The following is a 20,815-nucleotide window of genomic DNA, read 5'->3' as shown; positions in this document are numbered from 1 at the left end:
ACAAGTGAGTCTTTAATTGTTTGTATATAATTTTTTTCATATAAATTAGTAAATACCACAATAAACTTGCACACACAAATTGTGAGGTTACGTGATGTCCACATAAAAACTTAAGGATATTGTTTATGTATTTATAAAAATCAATGATATAATAATAGTAATGACAAAATGAGGGCAAATTTTATAAGGTGGTTAAATATAAATAAAATAAATATCATATTAAAATTAACTAATCAACAAAAACATTGACAATTATATTAAAATTTAGAAAAAGAAACTCCTTAACCATTAAGAAAAAGAAACTCAAAATTTACATAAAAAAGTTAATACTTACAAAATGTAAATTATATCAATCATAAAGAAAACAAACACTAAAAAAGTAGCCATTTAAAAATATTAAGTCCCACAATGTTTTAGGAAGTCAAATTTTCATCCATGTATAATTGATCTTGTATGATAAGATATTCTCTTTCATATCTAACGGTATGGCGTCTAAGCCACAACAGATACATGATAGTTTTAAATGCATCAAACAGTATAGGACTGCGATTACCACACCCAATCCTTTCATAAACTCATGCTGTTCCCTCCACGTGTCAGTATCATCCTTCTATAAAAATTAAAACACGTATAAATAAAGTTTCTTGTTTTTCGTCTATGTTTTTACGCTCACTGCTAGTCTTTCTCAAACTCCAAAACCATTCTCACTTTCCCATCATCCAAGACCACCGACCTTCCACCTTCCGGCACCGTTTTCCGGCAACTCGGCCGGCACCGTCCTTCCTTCTTTCTTAATCGTATAGTTCTGGTTCGTTTCTGTTCATCCTTACCAAATTTTTTCTCTTATTTATTCTTTTTACGTTGTTTCAATGGTTGTTTTGTTCTTATTTTGAACATTTTAGTTTTCTTTTGATTTTTTTTGGTGTATTGTTTCTTTCGTTGAATTATTGTTCTTCTATTATGTTAGATTGTTTTCAAACATCATTTTGAAGGAGGAGAAGGGTTTTTTTTTTTCAAAAACTGTGACTTGATTTTTTTCTCTTATTTGATATTGTTTTTTTTTTTTCTCTTATTTGAAATCGTGACTTGCAAATGATTTCTTTTTTTTAAAAGAATCTTGATTATAATGAGTACATTATTAATGTTTTTGCAAGAAAAAATATAATAATCACGAGGTTTTATTTTTATTGTTCGCTCAGGGCACCAAATATCTTAGGAGTGGCCCTGGATGAAAAGTACTGTTGTAGGATATCAGTAATTAGGGTACTCGAGTTACCTTTATAATTTCTTCTAGTAGAGAGATTCTCTCCAACCATCTTATTGTAACCTCTGTTGCAATGCAATATATCTTAATTCTCCTATTTGTCATGGTTACTATTATATTTGTATGCTAAATGTTGTTTACAGTTTCAAATACAAAGTTGCGGGGACTTCAAGCTATTAATGTTGCATCCTTTTCTTATTTCTTTCTCAAATGGAAACTAAATCCTCCACAAACTTATTAACGATTCAATTAGTGGTGAGTGCTTGCTGCTATTTGTTAATGTGTACAACTATTTTGCATAATTTTTTTCATTATGTTAATAAAATAATAATGTATGGTTTTATAGTATCTGAGATGATGTGGTTCTTGACCTCTCTACCATGACAAACCAGAACATTAAGCTTGGAGGCGGTTTACGTCAGGCACCTCTCCACTTTCACAAAATTACAACACTCACTCGTTACTATGCTTAGGCCCTGTTTGGATAAACAACTTAATTGAATGTTTATAATATAAACAATGATCATATAAGTGTTTATGCATAAGTTATTTCTATAACAAAAGAGAAAACATAGTTAAACTGTTTTCATAAGCTATTCTGGAGAGCTTACGGGAATAAGGTGAAAAAAGCTTATGGATATGTCATAAGCTGTTTACATAAGCTCTGTCAAACAGTCTCATAAAATGTTTATGGCAGTAGATAAGTTAAAAAAAGCCAATCCAAATAGATCATAAGTCAAGTGTCTCACTCTTTTTTCAGTTCAACATTAGTGCAGCATATTATATTGGAAGCACACCGACACTCATTTTTTTCTTTATTTGATACCATGTTTAGTTTGACACTAAGGACCCTGACAGTCATGCTAGATAACAATCAATTGATAATTTCCGTCTGAGATATGTTGTTTGAAATTTGAAAACTTATGATTGCACTAGTCAAGTGTCTCACTCTTTTTTCTGTTCAACAATAGTGCAATATATATTAGAAGCACACATTGCACTAATTTTCATCAATGCCTTCTTCTTTTACTTAGGCATAAAGTGAGTGGAAACTCATCATTTCATTAACTCTAAAATTTCAACTTACTGATATTACGATGTTTAGATCTTTTTAATTTCATTATGTGGAATTGCTGTATATATGTATACTTTATGGAACTTAAAATTTCAATTTTGTGTGAACCTAAGGTGTCTTGCTCTAAATCTCTTATTTCTTTATTCATCTCGATATTTGGTATCTTCTAAGCAAGAAGGAAATAGTAAAGGATTTTTCTTGCATTTTTCTCATTTTTTTTTCAGTATATTAGTAACAGACTCTCATTTGTATAAATTTTTTTAGGATGATGATGTGATTTCTGTAATGAAGGCATGCAAGCTTAGGTTCTCCAAGCCTAATAAATACTGGGTTGAAAGCTCTCAAAAGAGGGTGAGTATAGTAGTGTAAAGGATTTTTTTGACTGACGTGACAATGTTGATTTTTCAAAGTTACTGGTTCAATTCCATTATGGTTTTATAACATGTTTATCTGTTATTTGAATTTACTGCCAAATATCTATAACATATGCCTTACAATCAAGCATGTGTTTCTATTATATGTATTCCTGGGATATTTTAATAGATTGGACTAATATGTTTCCGACCTACAACAAGAGGGCTAAAGTGGAAGTTGGTGGAAATATTATCCCAAAATCAATGCTTTCATTTTTCATTGTAATGTCATCTGTTAGTGTCAAAATTTGGTTGCCTTTTATATTTGGAGGCAATACCTGTCATGTAATTTGTGTTGAACCTTTTACAGTGTTTGCTTTCGATCTCTTTCTAACCTTATTGAATGAGGTGGTAAGTAACCATGAAATTAGGTTAGTGATGTGTCGCTATTTTGCTTTTAAATTTTTACTCCTTAGCACACTCTGTATGTATTAGAATATGAGAGTTAATTTTTTGCTTTTTAAGATGAATTGTAATTTGCATTCTGGAAGAGGCTTGCAATTATTTTCTCTAGGCTTAGAGAAATGCTATCTTCTTTCCTTCCTTATTCTGATTATGCTGTTTTGTACAGTATTGCCTCATGCAGAGGATTCGGTTCTTGGAATAGTTGTTGACTCCAGATCAGATGTAAGAAACTTTGTATTTTTGGTTAGTTTTTCTGTTCATTGAAGTTCTTTAGGTTTGCTCTACTTTCTTGCTGAATGCAATTTTTATAGGTTCTATAACTTGTTAGTTTCTATTAACTATATAAAGTTTATGGTAATGCTGTAATGGTATCAATTGGGCAAGTATTTTTGGGTTTTCAATTTAGAAATTAGGGTTCCATTTGGGATATTTTTATTTAGGGATTTATCCTAGGTTGGATTGTCTTATTCCAGGATAAAATAGGGTTATTTTATTTTGGTGTTCTATGATCAAGATACCATCAGTAAAACATTTTGTACCTTTTCTCGTATAACCATACAATATCGAGATCTCTTTTCCTCGAAGTTTTTGAAACCCGAGTTAGATGAGTACATTGCCCTAGCGGAGTGCTCAAGGCTTATAGTTCTAGATCAGTATTTATCTACTTTGTTAAGTCCTTAATGTTGGCCAAGAAAAATGAATTAGCCATTGCATGGTGATAATGGCCTTCTTCAAAATATAGTTTTTGCCTACACCAACACAAAGCACATGATGGTAATTCAGGGCTGTTGTGTCTTAACATATAACAACAACCAAGCTTTATCCCGCTGGGCGGGGTCGATAATGTATCTTAACGTATAATATGTAAATAAAAAATTACTACAAATTACAAAATGAATGAATTTCTTGGTTCCGTTCAACTCTTGTACTCTCTATTTCCTTGAAAGTAATTGAATTTTTTTCTTAGCTTTGAGGTTTATTCTATTTTATTTAAAATTTCATTTTATATCTGTGCAGAACTTTCTTGTGGATATAAAAGGACATGCTTTAGCATTTCTACCTGTTAGAATATTAAAAAATATCTTATAATATCTTTTATATTATATTAGAGTATCTTAAATTATTTCTTAGGATCAATTTATAATTATAGAGATATCTTAGAATATCTCTTATTATTATTATGATTTATTCCTAATTTAGGATTTAGTCTATGTTTCTCTATAAATAGAGATTAGTATTGAGCCTATTGTAATCAAGTCAGCATAAAGCTATTATCAATAATATTCAAACCCTTATTATTTTCTCTCCTCCTTTTCTCTAAAATCCCACAACTTCAACATGGTATCTAGAGCCTATTTCGATCCTCCTTGAACGATTCCGCCTCTATTCCGCTGTCGAGTTCCCAACAATTAGGGAATATAATTATAGTTTCTCTTTTCTAACATTCCAATATTCGGTGAGATCTTTTGTAGCTTTTCGTTTATTTTTAGCAGATCAGTCACAGCACTGTTTATCGCGACTATCTGGCTAGGCTATATTTATAGCTATTCTTTCCGACTTCACATGCATCCCTGAGTTGCCTCTCCATTATTATTGGTTTGAAGCTTCCAAATGCAGTTTTTTAGAAGAACGGAGCTTGCTTTTTTCAATTGCCTTCCATGAATTTCTCTCAGGCTGATGATTAATCAGACTATCTGGCTAGGCTATATTTATAGCTATTCTTTCCGACTTCACATGCATCCCTGAGTTGCCTCTCCATTATTATTGGTTTGAAGCTTCCAAATGCAGTTTTTTAGAAGAACGGAGCTTGCTTTTTTCAATTGCCTTCCATGAATTTCTCTCAGGCTGATGATTAATCAGACTATCTGGCTAGGCTATATTTATAGCTATTCTTTCCGACTTCACATGCATCCCTGAGTTGCCTCTCCATTATTATTGGTTTGAAGCTTCCAAATGCAGTTTTTTAGAAGAACGGAGCTTGCTTTTTTCAATTGCCTTCCATGAATTTCTCTCAGGCTGATGATTAATCAGACTATCTGGCTAGGCTATATTTATAGCTATTCTTTCCGACTTCACATGCATCCCTGAGTTGCCTCTCCATTATTATTGGTTTGAAGCTTCCAAATGCAGTTTTTTAGAAGAACGGAGCTTGCTTTTTTCAATTGCCTTCCATGAATTTCTCTCAGGCTGATGATTAATCAGACTATCTGGCTAGGCTATATTTATAGCTATTCTTTCCGACTTCACATGCATCCCTGAGTTGCCTCTCCATTATTATTGGTTTGAAGCTTCCAAATGCAGTTTTTTAGAAGAACGGAGCTTGCTTTTTTCAATTGCCTTCCATGAATTTCTCTCAGGCTGATGATTAATCAGACTATCTGGCTAGGCTATATTTATAGCTATTCTTTCCGACTTCACATGCATCCCTGAGTTGCCTCTCCATTATTATTGGTTTGAAGCTTCCAAATGCAGTTTTTTAGAAGAACGGAGCTTGCTTTTTTCAATTGCCTTCCATGAATTTCTCTCAGGCTGATGATTAATCAGACTATCTGGCTAGGCTATATTTATAGCTATTCTTTCCGACTTCACATGCATCCCTGAGTTGCCTCTCCATTATTATTGGTTTGAAGCTTCCAAATGCAGTTTTTTAGAAGAACGGAGCTTGCTTTTTTCAATTGCCTTCCATGAATTTCTCTCAGGCTGATGATTAATCAGACTATCTGGCTAGGCTATATTTATAGCTATTCTTTCCGACTTCACATGCATCCCTGAGTTGCCTCTCCATTATTATTGGTTTGAAGCTTCCAAATGCAGTTTTTTAGAAGAACGGAGCTTGCTTTTTTCAATTGCCTTCCATGAATTTCTCTCAGGCTGATGATTAATCAGACTATCTGGCTAGGCTATATTTATAGCTATTCTTTCCGACTTCACATGCATCCCTGAGTTGCCTCTCCATTATTATTGGTTTGAAGCTTCCAAATGCAGTTTTTTAGAAGAACGGAGCTTGCTTTTTTCAATTGCCTTCCATGAATTTCTCTCAGGCTGATGATTAATCAGACTATCTGGCTAGGCTATATTTATAGCTATTCTTTCCGACTTCACATGCATCCCTGAGTTGCCTCTCCATTATTATTGGTTTGAAGCTTCCAAATGCAGTTTTTTAGAAGAACGGAGCTTGCTTTTTTCAATTGCCTTCCATGAATTTCTCTCAGGCTGATGATTAATCAGACTATCTGGCTAGGCTATATTTATAGCTATTCTTTCCGACTTCACATGCATCCCTGAGTTGCCTCTCCATTATTATTGGTTTGAAGCTTCCAAATGCAGTTTTTTAGAAGAACGGAGCTTGCTTTTTTCAATTGCCTTCCATGAATTTCTCTCAGGCTGATGATTAATCAGACTATCTGGCTAGGCTATATTTATAGCTATTCTTTCCGACTTCACATGCATCCCTGAGTTGCCTCTCCATTATTATTGGTTTGAAGCTTCCAAATGCAGTTTTTTAGAAGAACGGAGCTTGCTTTTTTCAATTGCCTTCCATGAATTTCTCTCAGGCTGATGATTAATCAGACTATCTGGCTAGGCTATATTTATAGCTATTCTTTCCGACTTCACATGCATCCCTGAGTTGCCTCTCCATTATTATTGGTTTGAAGCTTCCAAATGCAGTTTTTTAGAAGAACGGAGCTTGCTTTTTTCAATTGCCTTCCATGAATTTCTCTCAGGCTGATGATTAATCAGACTATCTGGCTAGGCTATATTTATAGCTATTCTTTCCGACTTCACATGCATCCCTGAGTTGCCTCTCCATTATTATTGGTTTGAAGCTTCCAAATGCAGTTTTTTAGAAGAACGGAGCTTGCTTTTTTCAATTGCCTTCCATGAATTTCTCTCAGGCTGATGATTAATCAGACTATCTGGCTAGGCTATATTTATAGCTATTCTTTCCGACTTCACATGCATCCCTGAGTTGCCTCTCCATTATTATTGGTTTGAAGCTTCCAAATGCAGTTTTTTAGAAGAACGGAGCTTGCTTTTTTCAATTGCCTTCCATGAATTTCTCTCAGGCTGATGATTAATCAGACTATCTGGCTAGGCTATATTTATAGCTATTCTTTCCGACTTCACATGCATCCCTGAGTTGCCTCTCCATTATTATTGGTTTGAAGCTTCCAAATGCAGTTTTTTAGAAGAACGGAGCTTGCTTTTTTCAATTGCCTTCCATGAATTTCTCTCAGGCTGATGATTAATCAGACTATCTGGCTAGGCTATATTTATAGCTATTCTTTCCGACTTCACATGCATCCCTGAGTTGCCTCTCCATTATTATTGGTTTGAAGCTTCCAAATGCAGTTTTTTAGAAGAACGGAGCTTGCTTTTTTCAATTGCCTTCCATGAATTTCTCTCAGGCTGATGATCAATCAGACTATCTGGCTAGGCTATATTTATAGCTATTCTTTCCGACTTCACATGCATCCCTGAGTTGCCTCTCCATTATTATTGGTTTGAAGCTTCCAAATGCAGTTTTTTAGAAGAACGGAGCTTGCTTTTTTCAATTGCCTTCCATGAATTTCTCTCAGGCTGATGATCAATCAGACTATCTGGCTAGGCTATATTTATAGCTATTCTTTCCGACTTCACATGCATCCCTGAGTTGCCTCTCCATTATTATTGGTTTGAAGCTTCCAAATGCAGTTTTTTAGAAGAACGGAGCTTGCTTTTTTCAATTGCCTTCCATGAATTTCTCTCAGGCTGATGATTAATCAGACTATCTGACTAGGCTATATTTATAGCAATTCTCTTCGACTTCGCATGCATCCCTGAGTTGCCTCTCCATATTTTTTATTATTTTGTGGAGCAAAATATTTTCTTGTAGCAAGCTAAAGCTTAGTAAGCTTTAGCTTGAGGGGGAGTGTTAGAATATTAAAAAATATCTTATAATATCTTTTATATTATATTAGAGTATCTTAAATTATTTCTTAGGATCAATTTATAATTATAGAGATATCTTAGAATATCTCTTATTATTATTATGATTTATTCCTAATTTAGGATTTAGTCTATGTTTCTCTATAAATAGAGATTAGTATTGAGCCTATTGTAATCAAGTCAGCATAAAGCTATTATCAATAATATTCAAACCCTTATTATTTTCTCTCCTCCTTTTCTCTAAAATCCCACAACTTCAACACTACCAGTGCTTGAATTTGAAGGAGGAACCAGAAGAAATATACCTAAGTTTGAGGTGTGCATAAATTCTATATGTATGCTATTTGCATAACTCATATTTGGTATATCTCATGACTCATATTGATAAACTGTGCAATATACCTAAGTTTAATTTCTGTATGTATCATTTTATCTTTTTTAGTGCATGTAGAGAACCTTCTTTTTATAAAATAGAGATTTGTTTAGGATAATTATTTCTCTTTGCGGTATCCTTTTCCACATTATCTAATGGCAACATCTTTTAGTTACTTGGCTTTATGAATTATGACATTCACAATTATCATGGTTGTTGAGGGATCTGGGGCGACATTAATGAATTAAGAGTTCGTTATTGTGCACGCCTAGTAGTAAATGATATGGAGTTCATCTTCTAATATAACCCTAGAGACCTAGACTATAAATATAAACATACTTAACTAGATATAAGTGAAGAGACCTGTTTATACATTATACCAAGGACAATAAAATTGCGTCCAAACATTGGCACTAGTACCTTTGAGTAGTTATGTCCAAAACACAGATTTTGAGATCAGTTACATGACACGGTCTTGTTACTTATCTTTAAGTCAAGTCACTAGCCTGCTTGAGAAATCTTGCCTCTTGTGTCTATGTTAGAATAGTAAAGAATTAAGAATACCATTGAGTAATGGTTCTTATATTGATGAATAACAATGAACACAACCAGAAAACAGAATATGAAAACAGTGAGTCCTCTGTTTCACAAATAAAAGGAAAACAAGAATGAAATTTACATTATTCAATTTATAGGTATTTGAGAGTCTGCCTCTCCCAACTGTAGTTTACACTTAACCTGTCATTCCCCTGGTGGTGTTAATGTTAAATGGTGTTTCTTGGTTCGTCTACCCTGTTTTTGTAGGTGTTTGTGTTTTTTTGTGCTTAATTCTTCACCTTGCAGGCAGACACTTTGCTTTATGTGCGGGTTGTAAAAGCAAACCCTGAATAAATCCTGAGCTGTCATGCACTGATGGTTGGTGTCTTATTCCGTGACTTCATTTTTAAATTCCTTTTTGTGTGTATCTTTTAATCATGGAGTTTTTCTCTGGTTAATTTTAAGTTTCTTTCCATTCTATATTTGCAAACATAATTATGTCTTTTATTTTGTTATGGTGTTTGTTTAGCCGTAGGAAAGTTTGGTGCCCTAGAAGAAGGCTATATGTTCGAGTGTTCAATCGGTCTCTCAAGGATGTATGAAATTTAAATTTATTTTTCTTTTTCTTTACGTGCATACTTTTAACAGATCATGATATGAGAAATTGTATGTTGTTTGAAAGCTTCTCAGCTCACCCACATGTCCATTACTTGATACATTAGGGAAGAAACTGTCTTTCGAGATAGCAGTTGGCTTAAATGGACGTGTTCGGGTATGCAGATGCCCTCTAGTCTCAGCGTACCTTATTATATTATTTATATTTTATTTCTTGTCCTATTTTGAAGTATTGGCAATCATTTGTAAGTTGGACTTGGGAAATTTTCATTCTACTAATTTGAGTTTTCCTTTGGAAATTGTTGTTTCATCTATTGGTCAATGCCTATTCTCCATCAACAACTATCATCGTAGCTAATGCTATTATGAACTCAGAGACATTGTAGCTAAATAATGGCTGAAAAGCTGTTGCAGAGAGTCCAGTGACCAAGTTAACTGTATGTATATATAATTGAGTTATAGTTCCTTGTGATTTTACATTACAATTCTTGTGTTGTAAATGCCATTTCCAACTCATGAGGTACATATTTTTTTGTCTTAACCATAATATCAATGCTTCTGCAGGGCAAGTACTGTTGATGAGACTACAACAATAGCTAAGTGCATGAATGATTTTCAACACCTTGGTTGTTTAATGTAAGTTACATGGCATTTAGATAAAGGTTGAATTTAACATTGACCAATGCTAAATTTGGTCATTGTAGACCGATGTCCTTTATAGCAATTAGATTTAATAGTTAAAGTTTTCAACGACCTAGATTTTTAAAGGGCTATTTGTATGCTAACTTGTAAGGCCATCAAAAAGTTATTTTCTTGACAGATTTTCAAGAGTGCTTAAATTCATTTGTTTGCTACTGGCTACATCATCTAGATTTTCTGGTCTTGGAGATATGTTTTTGTTTTAGGTTGCAATGTTTTTTTTCTTCTATTTATGTATTTACAGTATACTTTGCTGCGAGGTGCTTAGGCATAGCTAGTGATATTGTTTTTTTTGTTACTTTCATAGTTTTAGTTACACTTTTTGTTGATGAATTATGTTTGTTTACAAAAAATAGTAATTGTAGTTTTTAGGCAAAGAATACCGACCTTAGAAAGGAATTAAAACTTCAAATTAAAAATTAAAAGAGCAAAAATAAAGAACAAAAATTTGTTGTATCTAATTGATGTAATTACTATTGAATTGTATACTTAATATTTACATACAAATTGATTGTGCAAAAGTTCTCTATCCTCGAAAGATCCCTAAGATATAGTCACGTTGTTCAAAAGACAGACTCTAGTTTTAACCAAGCGTCTGAATACATTCTCCAAACCATTTTCCATCTTTTCAATGAAATTCTCCAAAGTTTCCAGTCTTTCATGTGCAGCTTGCATCTTAGAAACATTAGAACCTTCTCTTAAAAGGCTGCTCAAAGTTGCTTCCACACACTTCAATTTGTTGAAACCTTTCAACTTGTCCTCACATGATGTTACCCTCTTATTCATCAACTTTGCCACTCTCAACCATTTGGTTGACTTTGACTTTGATGCATACAAGAAAGACAAAAGAGAATGAAAGATAGACATGTTCATTACAATGACTTCTCTAATAACTCTTATTACATCAACAAGTTCTTGATCTTCATTCAAAACTGTTGATGCTCCAAATTTACTTTCCATTTGTTTCAAATATGTGATCAACTTTGTGATATTCTTTTTCATTTTTTTTGTGAAGAAGTTGTATTCATATACACTTGTTTCAATGCTTGAATTTCCCTTTCTCTTTCTAAGAGAAGAATGGAACGCTTCAATATTTTCTTTGATTTGTAATATGGTGTCTCTTGTGATGTCACATATATCCAAAATTCTGACTGAACCATCATACAACTCTTGTACAAATTTCTCACCTTGGTGAGAAATGGCCTTTTGTGTTGATGACATACTAAGAAGATATTCCAATGAAATGTATAAATCTTCAAGAAATAAAAGGCCAGTAATGATTGAATCAGATGTGGATTTCCTGTCTTGATTTTGCATAGATCTTGTTGTATTCTAGTGGGGTTAGGATGAGACTTAGAAGGAAAATTGTTTGAGCGAACATGGTACTTTGTTGACATATTTTGCTCTTTAATTTGTTGTTTGTTCTTTATTTTTTCTATGATAATTGTAAAGCTAGCTCAATGTTTGTGTGATGTTACCAAGTCCTTGACTCTATCTTTATATAAGAGCTATCCAATTGTGATATTGGTTGATAAAAAATTAAATTCATATAATAAAACAATAAAACATGCGACACTTGTTAATCACGGTGTACAACATGTGGTGCATGCATGAATTTTCCTTTGAATATGTAAGGCGGTAACATGTCTACCCAACATTGTGAATATGTGAATGATATTTATTAATTACATGTGATATTCTGTAAGATGCTATGATACTGAAATGAGTTTGAGGTGCACGATGAATATAATTGGCATTTCTTCCTAGTGTTGGCAATCACGAAACCTTATGAGTCATCAATTGGTTTGTCTTCTCTACGTCCACATTACCCTCCATTTGAATTATATAATTGGTGTTGCTTGTTGCTTTGAGATTTGTGCAGTGTATTGTCTCAATATGAAGGAGCTACATGCTATAATATGTTGTTTTAATATAAGGTTGGGATCCCGATCATATAGTATAGAAAAATGTACAATAATTGAAGGGGTATTTAAGTTAAATATAATTTAGAAAATAAAATGATGATCAAATTTGTAGCCTTTAGATTAAAAATATTTTTGTACTTCTGTCAAAAATTAGGAATATGTTTTTCACAGGTGGAATCTACCTTTTCCCACCGTTTTTTTGTTAGAAATAAAATAGTTTAGGTGAGTTGAGACAACATTAGGGAATGAGAAAATCTAAGGCTCAAATAGTGCTTAAATAGGTACTAACATATTACCCACCAATAAAACTTTCACACATGCAGTAGAATTTGGGCCTAGGTTCTTGTGAAAGACTAGCAAAATTCTTACCATCTAATATTGACTTATATATTTTTTATGTAAAATCTGATTTATTTTTTTTTGTTGTCACGATGAAGTTGATCCTAACATAGAGTTTTTGTTAGAACATTGTTGATTGTAATGAGTGTAGATTGTTCCTCTGATCTCTTTGAAACACATTTTATTATGAATACACTACCATTATAATCAAATGAGAAAGAGTCACAATATTTCAGTTCTCTTCCTATTTATTTTAGTTCTCAAATTTGGAGCACGAGGCTACAAGTTGCATAAGCAATTACAATGGGAGGAGAAAAATTCATAATATAAAAAAGGCTAAATTACATATGTGGTCCCTTAACTTAATTTCAGGTAACATTTTAGTCATTTATCTTCTTTTTTTCCCAATTTAGTCCTTTATCCCTAACAATATCAAATAAAGTATGAAAATATGAGTTTATTTGAAGATTTGCATTACGAATTTGATGAAATTTGTATTATATTGAAGAATATAATTAATTTTATGAGTTTTGATTAAATTGTTTTTTGAATTTTTGTATAAAAAATGGTAACATTATTGAAATTTTAAAACATAAAATATCAAATTGTCACTTAAAATTAAAATAAAGGACCAAGTTGGGAAAAGAAAAAGATAAAGGACTAAATCATTACCTGAAATTATGTTAAGGGATCACATATGTAATTTAGCCTATAAAAAATAATGTCTCACTTGGAGAAATGAGATAGAGAAAAATAAACATAAGAAATAAATTGATGTAAGAAAATGAATTGAATAAAAAAAAAACTAGTAAAACAATAGAAAATTGGATAGAAATATCACATTTTTTGTTATTTTAAATTAAATAGCTATCAACAATCAATATCACATATCAACAATCAATTATAGCATATCACATATTAGCGACCGCCTATCAGCTATTGGCTACATGCTATCAACTATCGCTTATCAGTTTATAGCTGATAGGTGATAGCCAAGCAATCGCTTATCAACTATCTGCTATTAATTTTCGCTTATCAGTTGATAGGTGATAACTGATAGCCGAGCGATCGTCTATCAGCTATCGGCCATTAATTATCAATGATTGCCTATCATGTATCACCTATTAGTTGATAACTGATAGGCGATAGATGATAGCTGAGCGATCACCTATCAATTGACAGTTGATAAGTGATAGGCGTTTTCGCCTATCGTCTGATTGTCGCGTATTGCCCAATAGGCGTTGTTGCATATCGCTCGATAAGTGTTGTTGCCTATCACTCGATAGGAGCTTTCGCCTATCACCTGATAGGGGCTTTCGCCCATCGGACGATATGCGTTGTCGGCTACATGCTATCAACTATCGCTTATCAGTTTATAGCTGATAGGTGATAGCCAAGCAATCGCTTATCAACTATCTGCTATTAATTTTCGCTTATCAGTTGATAGGTGATAACTGATAGCCGAGCGATCGTCTATCAGCTATCGGCCATTAATTATCAATGATTGCCTATCATGTATCACCTATTAGTTGATAACTGATAGGCGATAGATGATAGCTGAGCGATCACCTATCAATTGACAGTTGATAAGTGATAGGCGTTTTCGCCTATCGTCTGATTGTCGCGTATTGCCCAATAGGCGTTGTTGCATATCGCTCGATAAGTGTTGTTGCCTATCACTCGATAGGAGCTTTCGCCTATCACCTGATAGGGGCTTTCGCCCATCGGACGATATGCGTTGTCGCCTATCGGGCGATAGGCGAAAGCCCCTATCGGGCGATAGGCGAAAGGCTTTATCGGGCGATAGGCGAAAGCCCCTATCGGGCGATAGGAGAAAGCCCTTATCGGGCGATAGGGGAAAGCCCCTATCGGACGATAGGAAAAAGACCCTATCGGGCGATAGGAAAAAACCCCTATCGGGTGATAGGGGAAAACCCCTATCGGGTGATAGGGGAAAACCCCTATCAGGTGATAGCCCCTATCGGGCGATAGGCGACAACCCCTATCGGGCGATAGGCGACAGCCCCTATCGGGCGATTGGCGACAGCCCCTATCGGGCGATAGGCGACAGCCCCTATCGGGCGATAGGCGACATCGGTTATCGGGCGATAGGCGACATCGGCTATCGGGCGATAGGCGACATCGGCTATCGGGCGATAGGCGATAACGGCTATCGGACAATAGATGACATCAACTATTAGGCTATAGTGCCTATCAGGCGATATGCAATAGTAGTTATCGGCTGATAGATGATATCGCCTATTAAACGATAATAATTGTTGGTTGAAAGGCTCTATCGCTATCATCCATCAGATATCAGCTATCACATATCACATATCTACATATTACATATCAGCTATCACATATCTACATATCACATATTGTATATCTACATATCACATATCAACATATCGCATATCGTATATCGCATCACATATCTACAAATAACATATGTTAGATAGCTTTTCAGTTATAAGACAATTTTAGACCATACTACAAAATATCTGTTTCTTTTATTTTTGTAACTTTTTATTTGGTTTCTAGACTTATTAAATTTCTAATAAACATAATAAATTTTGTCTTTTATATATATATATATACATAAATTTATGAAAAATAGTCATTGATGCACTATTTTCAAGAAAATGTTTTCATGGTTTATTTTTAAATTTTAAAAAAATGTAATAAATTAATAAAGTAGAATGTACATGTATAGGACGTTATAAATCAATTTCACCTTAAACTTTAGTAAAAACTCATTAGTGTGCTATTTCACTTATGCCAAAGTATTGTAATTGATTTGTTTTACTGAGTCACTGAAGTCAAATAATGTACTACTCATATTTGTGTATTTGTGCAATATAAGATGTGGGGAAAAAAGATTTAGTCTCATCATGAATCAATGAATGACATGACATATATCTCATATTTTTATTTTTTTTAACAAGTATATACTTTTTGTACCACTTTAATTTTTGTTTTGACAAACGTATAAATTTATTCAATAAAAATATAAAATTAAAATTTTTACAATATAATTAATATATATTAATTTTTTTTACAATATTACCAAACACATTTCTCTTTTGCTGTTCTCTCATAAAAAACAATAATTGGAATCCTCACCTAAAATTCACCATAATTTCAAACCAAAGAAGTTGACCTAGTAGACCTCATTATTTTTTTCGTTCACAGCGAGAACAATGTCAATCTTTCTCCTAATGAAGTAAATGATAAAATATTAGGTTTTACTTAAACGACGAGTTCTTTACGAATTGTCACAACTGTTTTGTATGTAGACATTAGTAATCCAACATTTGTAACAGTTCAATAAAAACTTCTCCTTAGATGATGTTTAGGGCGTGGGGTCTTATAGAAAATGAACGATAATTTAAATCTCTTGTCGATAATGTTTCTGAATAATTGCTTTCATCCCTCATTATTAGTTGTAATGCCGTTGTATTGACAACTTGTCCACATTGACCTCGTGCATTAAGCAAGGATTGACAACATTGATATGATTAATTTGATGGGCTCTATAAACAAATTCTGCATCACAGTTATCTACTGGACTCATTTGTTTAGCTACAAGGAAGAAATAAAATTGCTTTTATTAGCTTAAAACATACTAACTAAATTATACTCATATAAGAAATGTCCACTGCATGTCTATTTTATGATATAAACAATTTTAAAATTTTAAAATAGTTGCAAGACAACTTTCAGAGAATATTAAAAAAGAACTTCTTTTAGAGCTTGAATATCACTTGTATGTAATTATAAATACTTTAAGATTAATTTTTTAGACAACCAATTAAAACTTTAATAATATATATTACCTTTAAACTTTTATCTTAAATCTTATTTTTATTTTTTTAATCATTTTTTGATATAATAATTTTTTTTCCAATTATTATGTTGTACGTAACAAATGAATATACATTAATAATATCTACAATGAAAAAGAGATAAAATAAACATACAATTTTGAATGTAATAAAATTAAGTGGAGTATAATATATGTTTATGTTTTAATAGAGTATGACTTTTAATATTAAAGAAAAGAAGTGTAACCCAAGCTCCTTATGGATACTTTTTTTAATGGTTTATAAAAAATATTAAACTTTGAAAAAAAGAATTCTTTTCAAATATTAGTTAAAATTAAGCATGTGATTGACGTGAGACATTGTTTATTTAAATTATTTGTTGTCATTAGAGCTGAATAGATAACAACTGATGACCATATAGGATGAAACAATTTGACGTATATTTTATATCTGATACAAGGGAGTATGACATTGATGTTTTTGATATAACATTGAACTTTAATTTTCTATTATCATCAGGATTATCAAGAATTGTTGAAATTGGAGATCAACTTGCAATAATGTCCACCTAAAACAAGTAAGTATGGCTACAATATTAAATAAAAAAAAAATTAACAACAAATATGTTAAAATGATAGAGATGTAATTTAATCTATTTATTTATAAGAAATAACTTTGATAATCTCGTGTAGCATTGTTATATATGGTTGCCGTTCGAAACATGCAAATTAATTAACATAATAAAATTTAGAAAAATGTGGTGTTCTAAATTATTTTAGTTTATATGGATTGTTCACTTACCTTGAGGAGTGTATGTACTATTTTATTTATTTTGATGGCATCCCTTGATCGAAGATAACTTGTAGGCAATGGACCAAATCTGTGGATATTTGACCTTATATCAAGATAGCAATAGCATCAACTTTAATGGTCTATGGGACTCTTACTCCTATGCTTGCTTCACATATAATAATTTTGCCCTTCATCGTCTTATCATCTAAAGAATTGGTTGAACAATTCCTACAATTTTGGAATTATTTCATTAACAAAATATGGATTTTTGAAAGTTTTTTCTATTTATTAAATATGTTATTTGTTGTTATAAAATTATGACGTTTTAGTTTTGGCCCTATAGACATGCTATTATTGTTGTAGTATTTGTAAAACACAAAAATTGTGTATTTTTAATCCTTGTCGAGAGATATTGATTTTTTAATAAATATAATAACTACAATCAAATAAATTTTAATTTGTAAGACAAAAGTCGAACATTATAAATGATGAGGACCTAAAATGAGCTTATTAGGATGGAAAAAAAATTCAAGTTAATATTTTATAATGGTTTTAGTTTTATGTGTTTAATTTGAATAGTAATCATTTTAGTTAAATGGTGTAAGTCGGGTCTAGAGAATTTAAATTTAGATATTCTCTTTAAGTTATTGAATGATAATTTTTTTGAATTTTATCAATGGCTCCCTTAGCGATTCCACAATGGCTTATCCATCATTTTTGATTGTGGCGCCTTCTTCATCTTCTCAACCTAATCCATATTTATTTCTTTATTTTCTCTTTTATTTTGTCACTTTATTTGAAGAAATCACTTGGTTAGATCTTCAATCTCATGTAAAAACACTCAAATCTACATCGTTTGGTATTCATAGCTTGTTATCAAGTGGTAATATTTGTTCTTAATTTATGTTTTAAGTTTTTGATGTTCTTAAAGTTCTTGGAAAATTTGAAATTTTAGGTTAATTTCTTGAAATTTGATCTTTATTTTTGTGTAATCTTGAGTTGCTAGTTGATTATTTTGGTGAAATTTCGAGTCCATAGTTGCTCTTTTCGAGAAAAAAATATGAGTTTAGTTTCATCATCATTTTCACTTGCAATTGTTTGATCTAAAATTTCAACCGCAAATTTGTTTTTAATGTTATTTCTTTCATACATGTCTGATTCTAGAAGTTTAAAAGGATAAATTGATTAGAAAAATGAGATGAATTCAAATACATAAAGAAAAATATGAAAATATAAGTGCTGTGAAAAAGTGAGTCTGCACTAAAGGACTTTTAAAATAAATGCATTTTTCCAAAAAAACAAACCCCGTAATTGTTCTAATGAAACATCAAACATCTTTTGCATTCTTGTTACCTCTTTTAGGCATTTCAAGTTTGAGTTTAGTATCTCACCAACCACATATTTGGCCTACTTAGTCATTTAATTTTAATATTTCTTATATCTTTGATAATCTACTTGAGTGTGTTTTCATATACTTAGTTTTTCTTGTTTTTCATTTTAAATTCTCTTAGTTTTATCTTAGAGTTTTTCTTCTTGAAACTCTGGAGTTGATAGCTTTTGTGGACTTGTTACATTGTGTTTCAATTCTTTAATTTGGATTCTTGTTTGGGTTCTTTTTTTTAAGAACTTGATAGATGAGTTTGAGTGGAAAACGACAAGAGTGCACATCATTAAAGAAAAAAAAGCCATCATTCCGTGATATACACGAGTGATACATTTTTTGAGTATAAACATTTAGTGAGTGGTGAGAGCCTTATTTTTATCTTCTTAACTTGTTTTTGTTATTTGCTTGATCATTGTGATACTCATTGATTTGTTGTTTTTGAAATAATGAGTGGAAGTGAATTAAACCCCCCTTTCCCCGAGATCACTTATCTTATGAGTCACTTTGCAAAAATGTTGAATACTCAAATGAATGCCTTGAGAGAAGAATTTGTGAATCAAAGAGATAGAGATCTCATCATGGAAGATCTTCTCAAAACAAAGATAGGTTTGAAATTGAGAAGAAAAAAAATGGAGTATATGATGAAAAGGAAATGAGGTATGAGAGGATATTTATAGAAAAAGAAAGAAGAAAGAAGATAAGAAAATAAAGATAAGGAAAAAGAAATGAGGCAAAGAGATTTTGAGAGGGATGATTTGAGGTATGCAAAAGAGAAAAGACACATAATATAAAAAGAAGGATCGAGAAAGAAAAGAAAGTATTATGAAAAGTATATTAGAGATTTTGTATTGGATTCAGAGTATATGAAATATCTTTATAAAAATGGATATACAAAATAGGAAAGAAAAATAGAGAAACTGGCCTTGAGAAAGAAAGAGAAAATCAAAGAAAAGAAAGAAAAAGAGGAAAAAAAATAAGTTAGCCTTGAGAAAGAAAGTGAAAATTAAAGAAAAGAAAGATGAAGTGGAAAAAAAATCGAGTGACAAAGAACAAAAAATTGAGTCTAACTATTTACCTAACATTGTTGATTCTTATGTTCAAAAGCTTGAAGATAGGTCTCCAAAAAAGGAATGCTAAACGATCCATTGAAGTTAAAGGTGATTGATCAAAGGTTTCTCAAAAGGATGCTTGCAAGGAAAATCTTTGTTTGAATCCTAACAACTTTATTTCTTCTACTACTACTTCAATTCATGTTTCTCTTAAATTGTTTGATAAGTTTCTTCCTCCTATGCTTGATAAGTTTGCAAATATTCATGTTGAAATGTCTAACTTGTGTTATTTCCATCTGCCTCGTTTGAAAGTTGAATCCATGATGCATCAAGTGTTTAATCCATTTTATTCTTCTAAACTTGATTTGAGAATTATGAGCCAAGACTTGAATGATTTTCTTGATAAATGTGTTGTTGTGCTTTCTAAACTATATTTGGTTCATGACAATGTTTTTAAAGAATGTGTTGGGATTCTTAAGAAACATTTGTTTGCTCACTTGAATATTTACTCTTATGTTAAAATAAAGTTAGTATCTTGAGATTTTCTTTTAAGGGTAAATGTTTTCATGTGGAATTAGTTGATAATTGTACTACTACACATCTCTTTACTCTTTCCGTTATTGAAAAATCTTTTAAACTTCTATATAATACTTCTAATTTGTTTGAGGGACTTGTCTTGTTTCAAAAATAAACTTTTTTTGTTAATGATGAAAGGAATGTCCATATGGCTCAACTTGCTTTGAAGTCTTTGGAAATAAAAAGTAACTTTTTGTTTGCCACCAATTTCTATTCAGGGAAGGTAACATTGGTACTTAATGTCAATTTCAAGAGGTTTAATTTTATCTCTATCTTGAATACTCCTTGTATTGAAAATGAATATTTTGAATTGTTAAATGCAAAATGTGGAGTTGTGCTTCACCTACTTGTCACAACTATTTTGTATGTTTATATTACCGCTATAATTCTGCCTATCACTATTATGCTTCGATCAAGGTAACATAGAGGAAGAATTATACCTGAGGGCTTTGGTGTTATAAGGCGGCTATCGTTGGCACGCTAATCCCACTTTTGTTTTTCTTCTGATCTTTCTTTCAAGCTATCACTTATATATATATATATATAGCTAGGTTTCCTTTTACTACTACTACTATTATTATTATTATTATTATTATTATTATTATTATTATTA

The 20,815-nt window shown here is 31.9% G+C and overlaps 1 long non-coding RNA gene and 1 pseudogene across 16 annotated transcripts; one reads left to right on the top strand and one right to left on the bottom strand.

The window, feature by feature from the left end:
• Positions 1–583: 583 nt before the first annotated feature.
• On the top strand, positions 584–10,481 carry LOC101494233 (uncharacterized). Of its 16 annotated transcripts, none has more exons than XR_012162051.1 (9): positions 601–808; positions 1,408–1,519; positions 2,604–2,690; positions 3,324–3,379; positions 9,303–9,374; positions 9,526–9,592; positions 9,687–9,768; positions 9,966–10,048; positions 10,176–10,481. It is a non-coding gene; the product is annotated as an uncharacterized lncRNA (long non-coding RNA). The 16 variants fall into 16 exon arrangements; XR_012162039.1 differs by having other exon boundaries at positions 606–808; positions 9,679–9,768; XR_012162048.1 differs by having other exon boundaries at positions 608–808; positions 9,719–9,768.
• A 372-nt stretch (positions 10,482–10,853) lies between these two features.
• Positions 10,854–11,707, bottom strand: LOC140919331 (uncharacterized; annotated as a pseudogene).
• Between the last annotated feature and the right edge of the window lie 9,108 nt (positions 11,708–20,815).

Source organism: Cicer arietinum, chromosome 2, assembly GCF_000331145.2.
Source record: "Cicer arietinum cultivar CDC Frontier isolate Library 1 chromosome 2, Cicar.CDCFrontier_v2.0, whole genome shotgun sequence".
NCBI lineage: Eukaryota > Viridiplantae > Streptophyta > Magnoliopsida > Fabales > Fabaceae > Cicer > Cicer arietinum.
The sequence above is the reverse complement of the archived record's forward strand: the minus strand, read 5'-3'. Positions and strand labels throughout refer to the sequence as shown.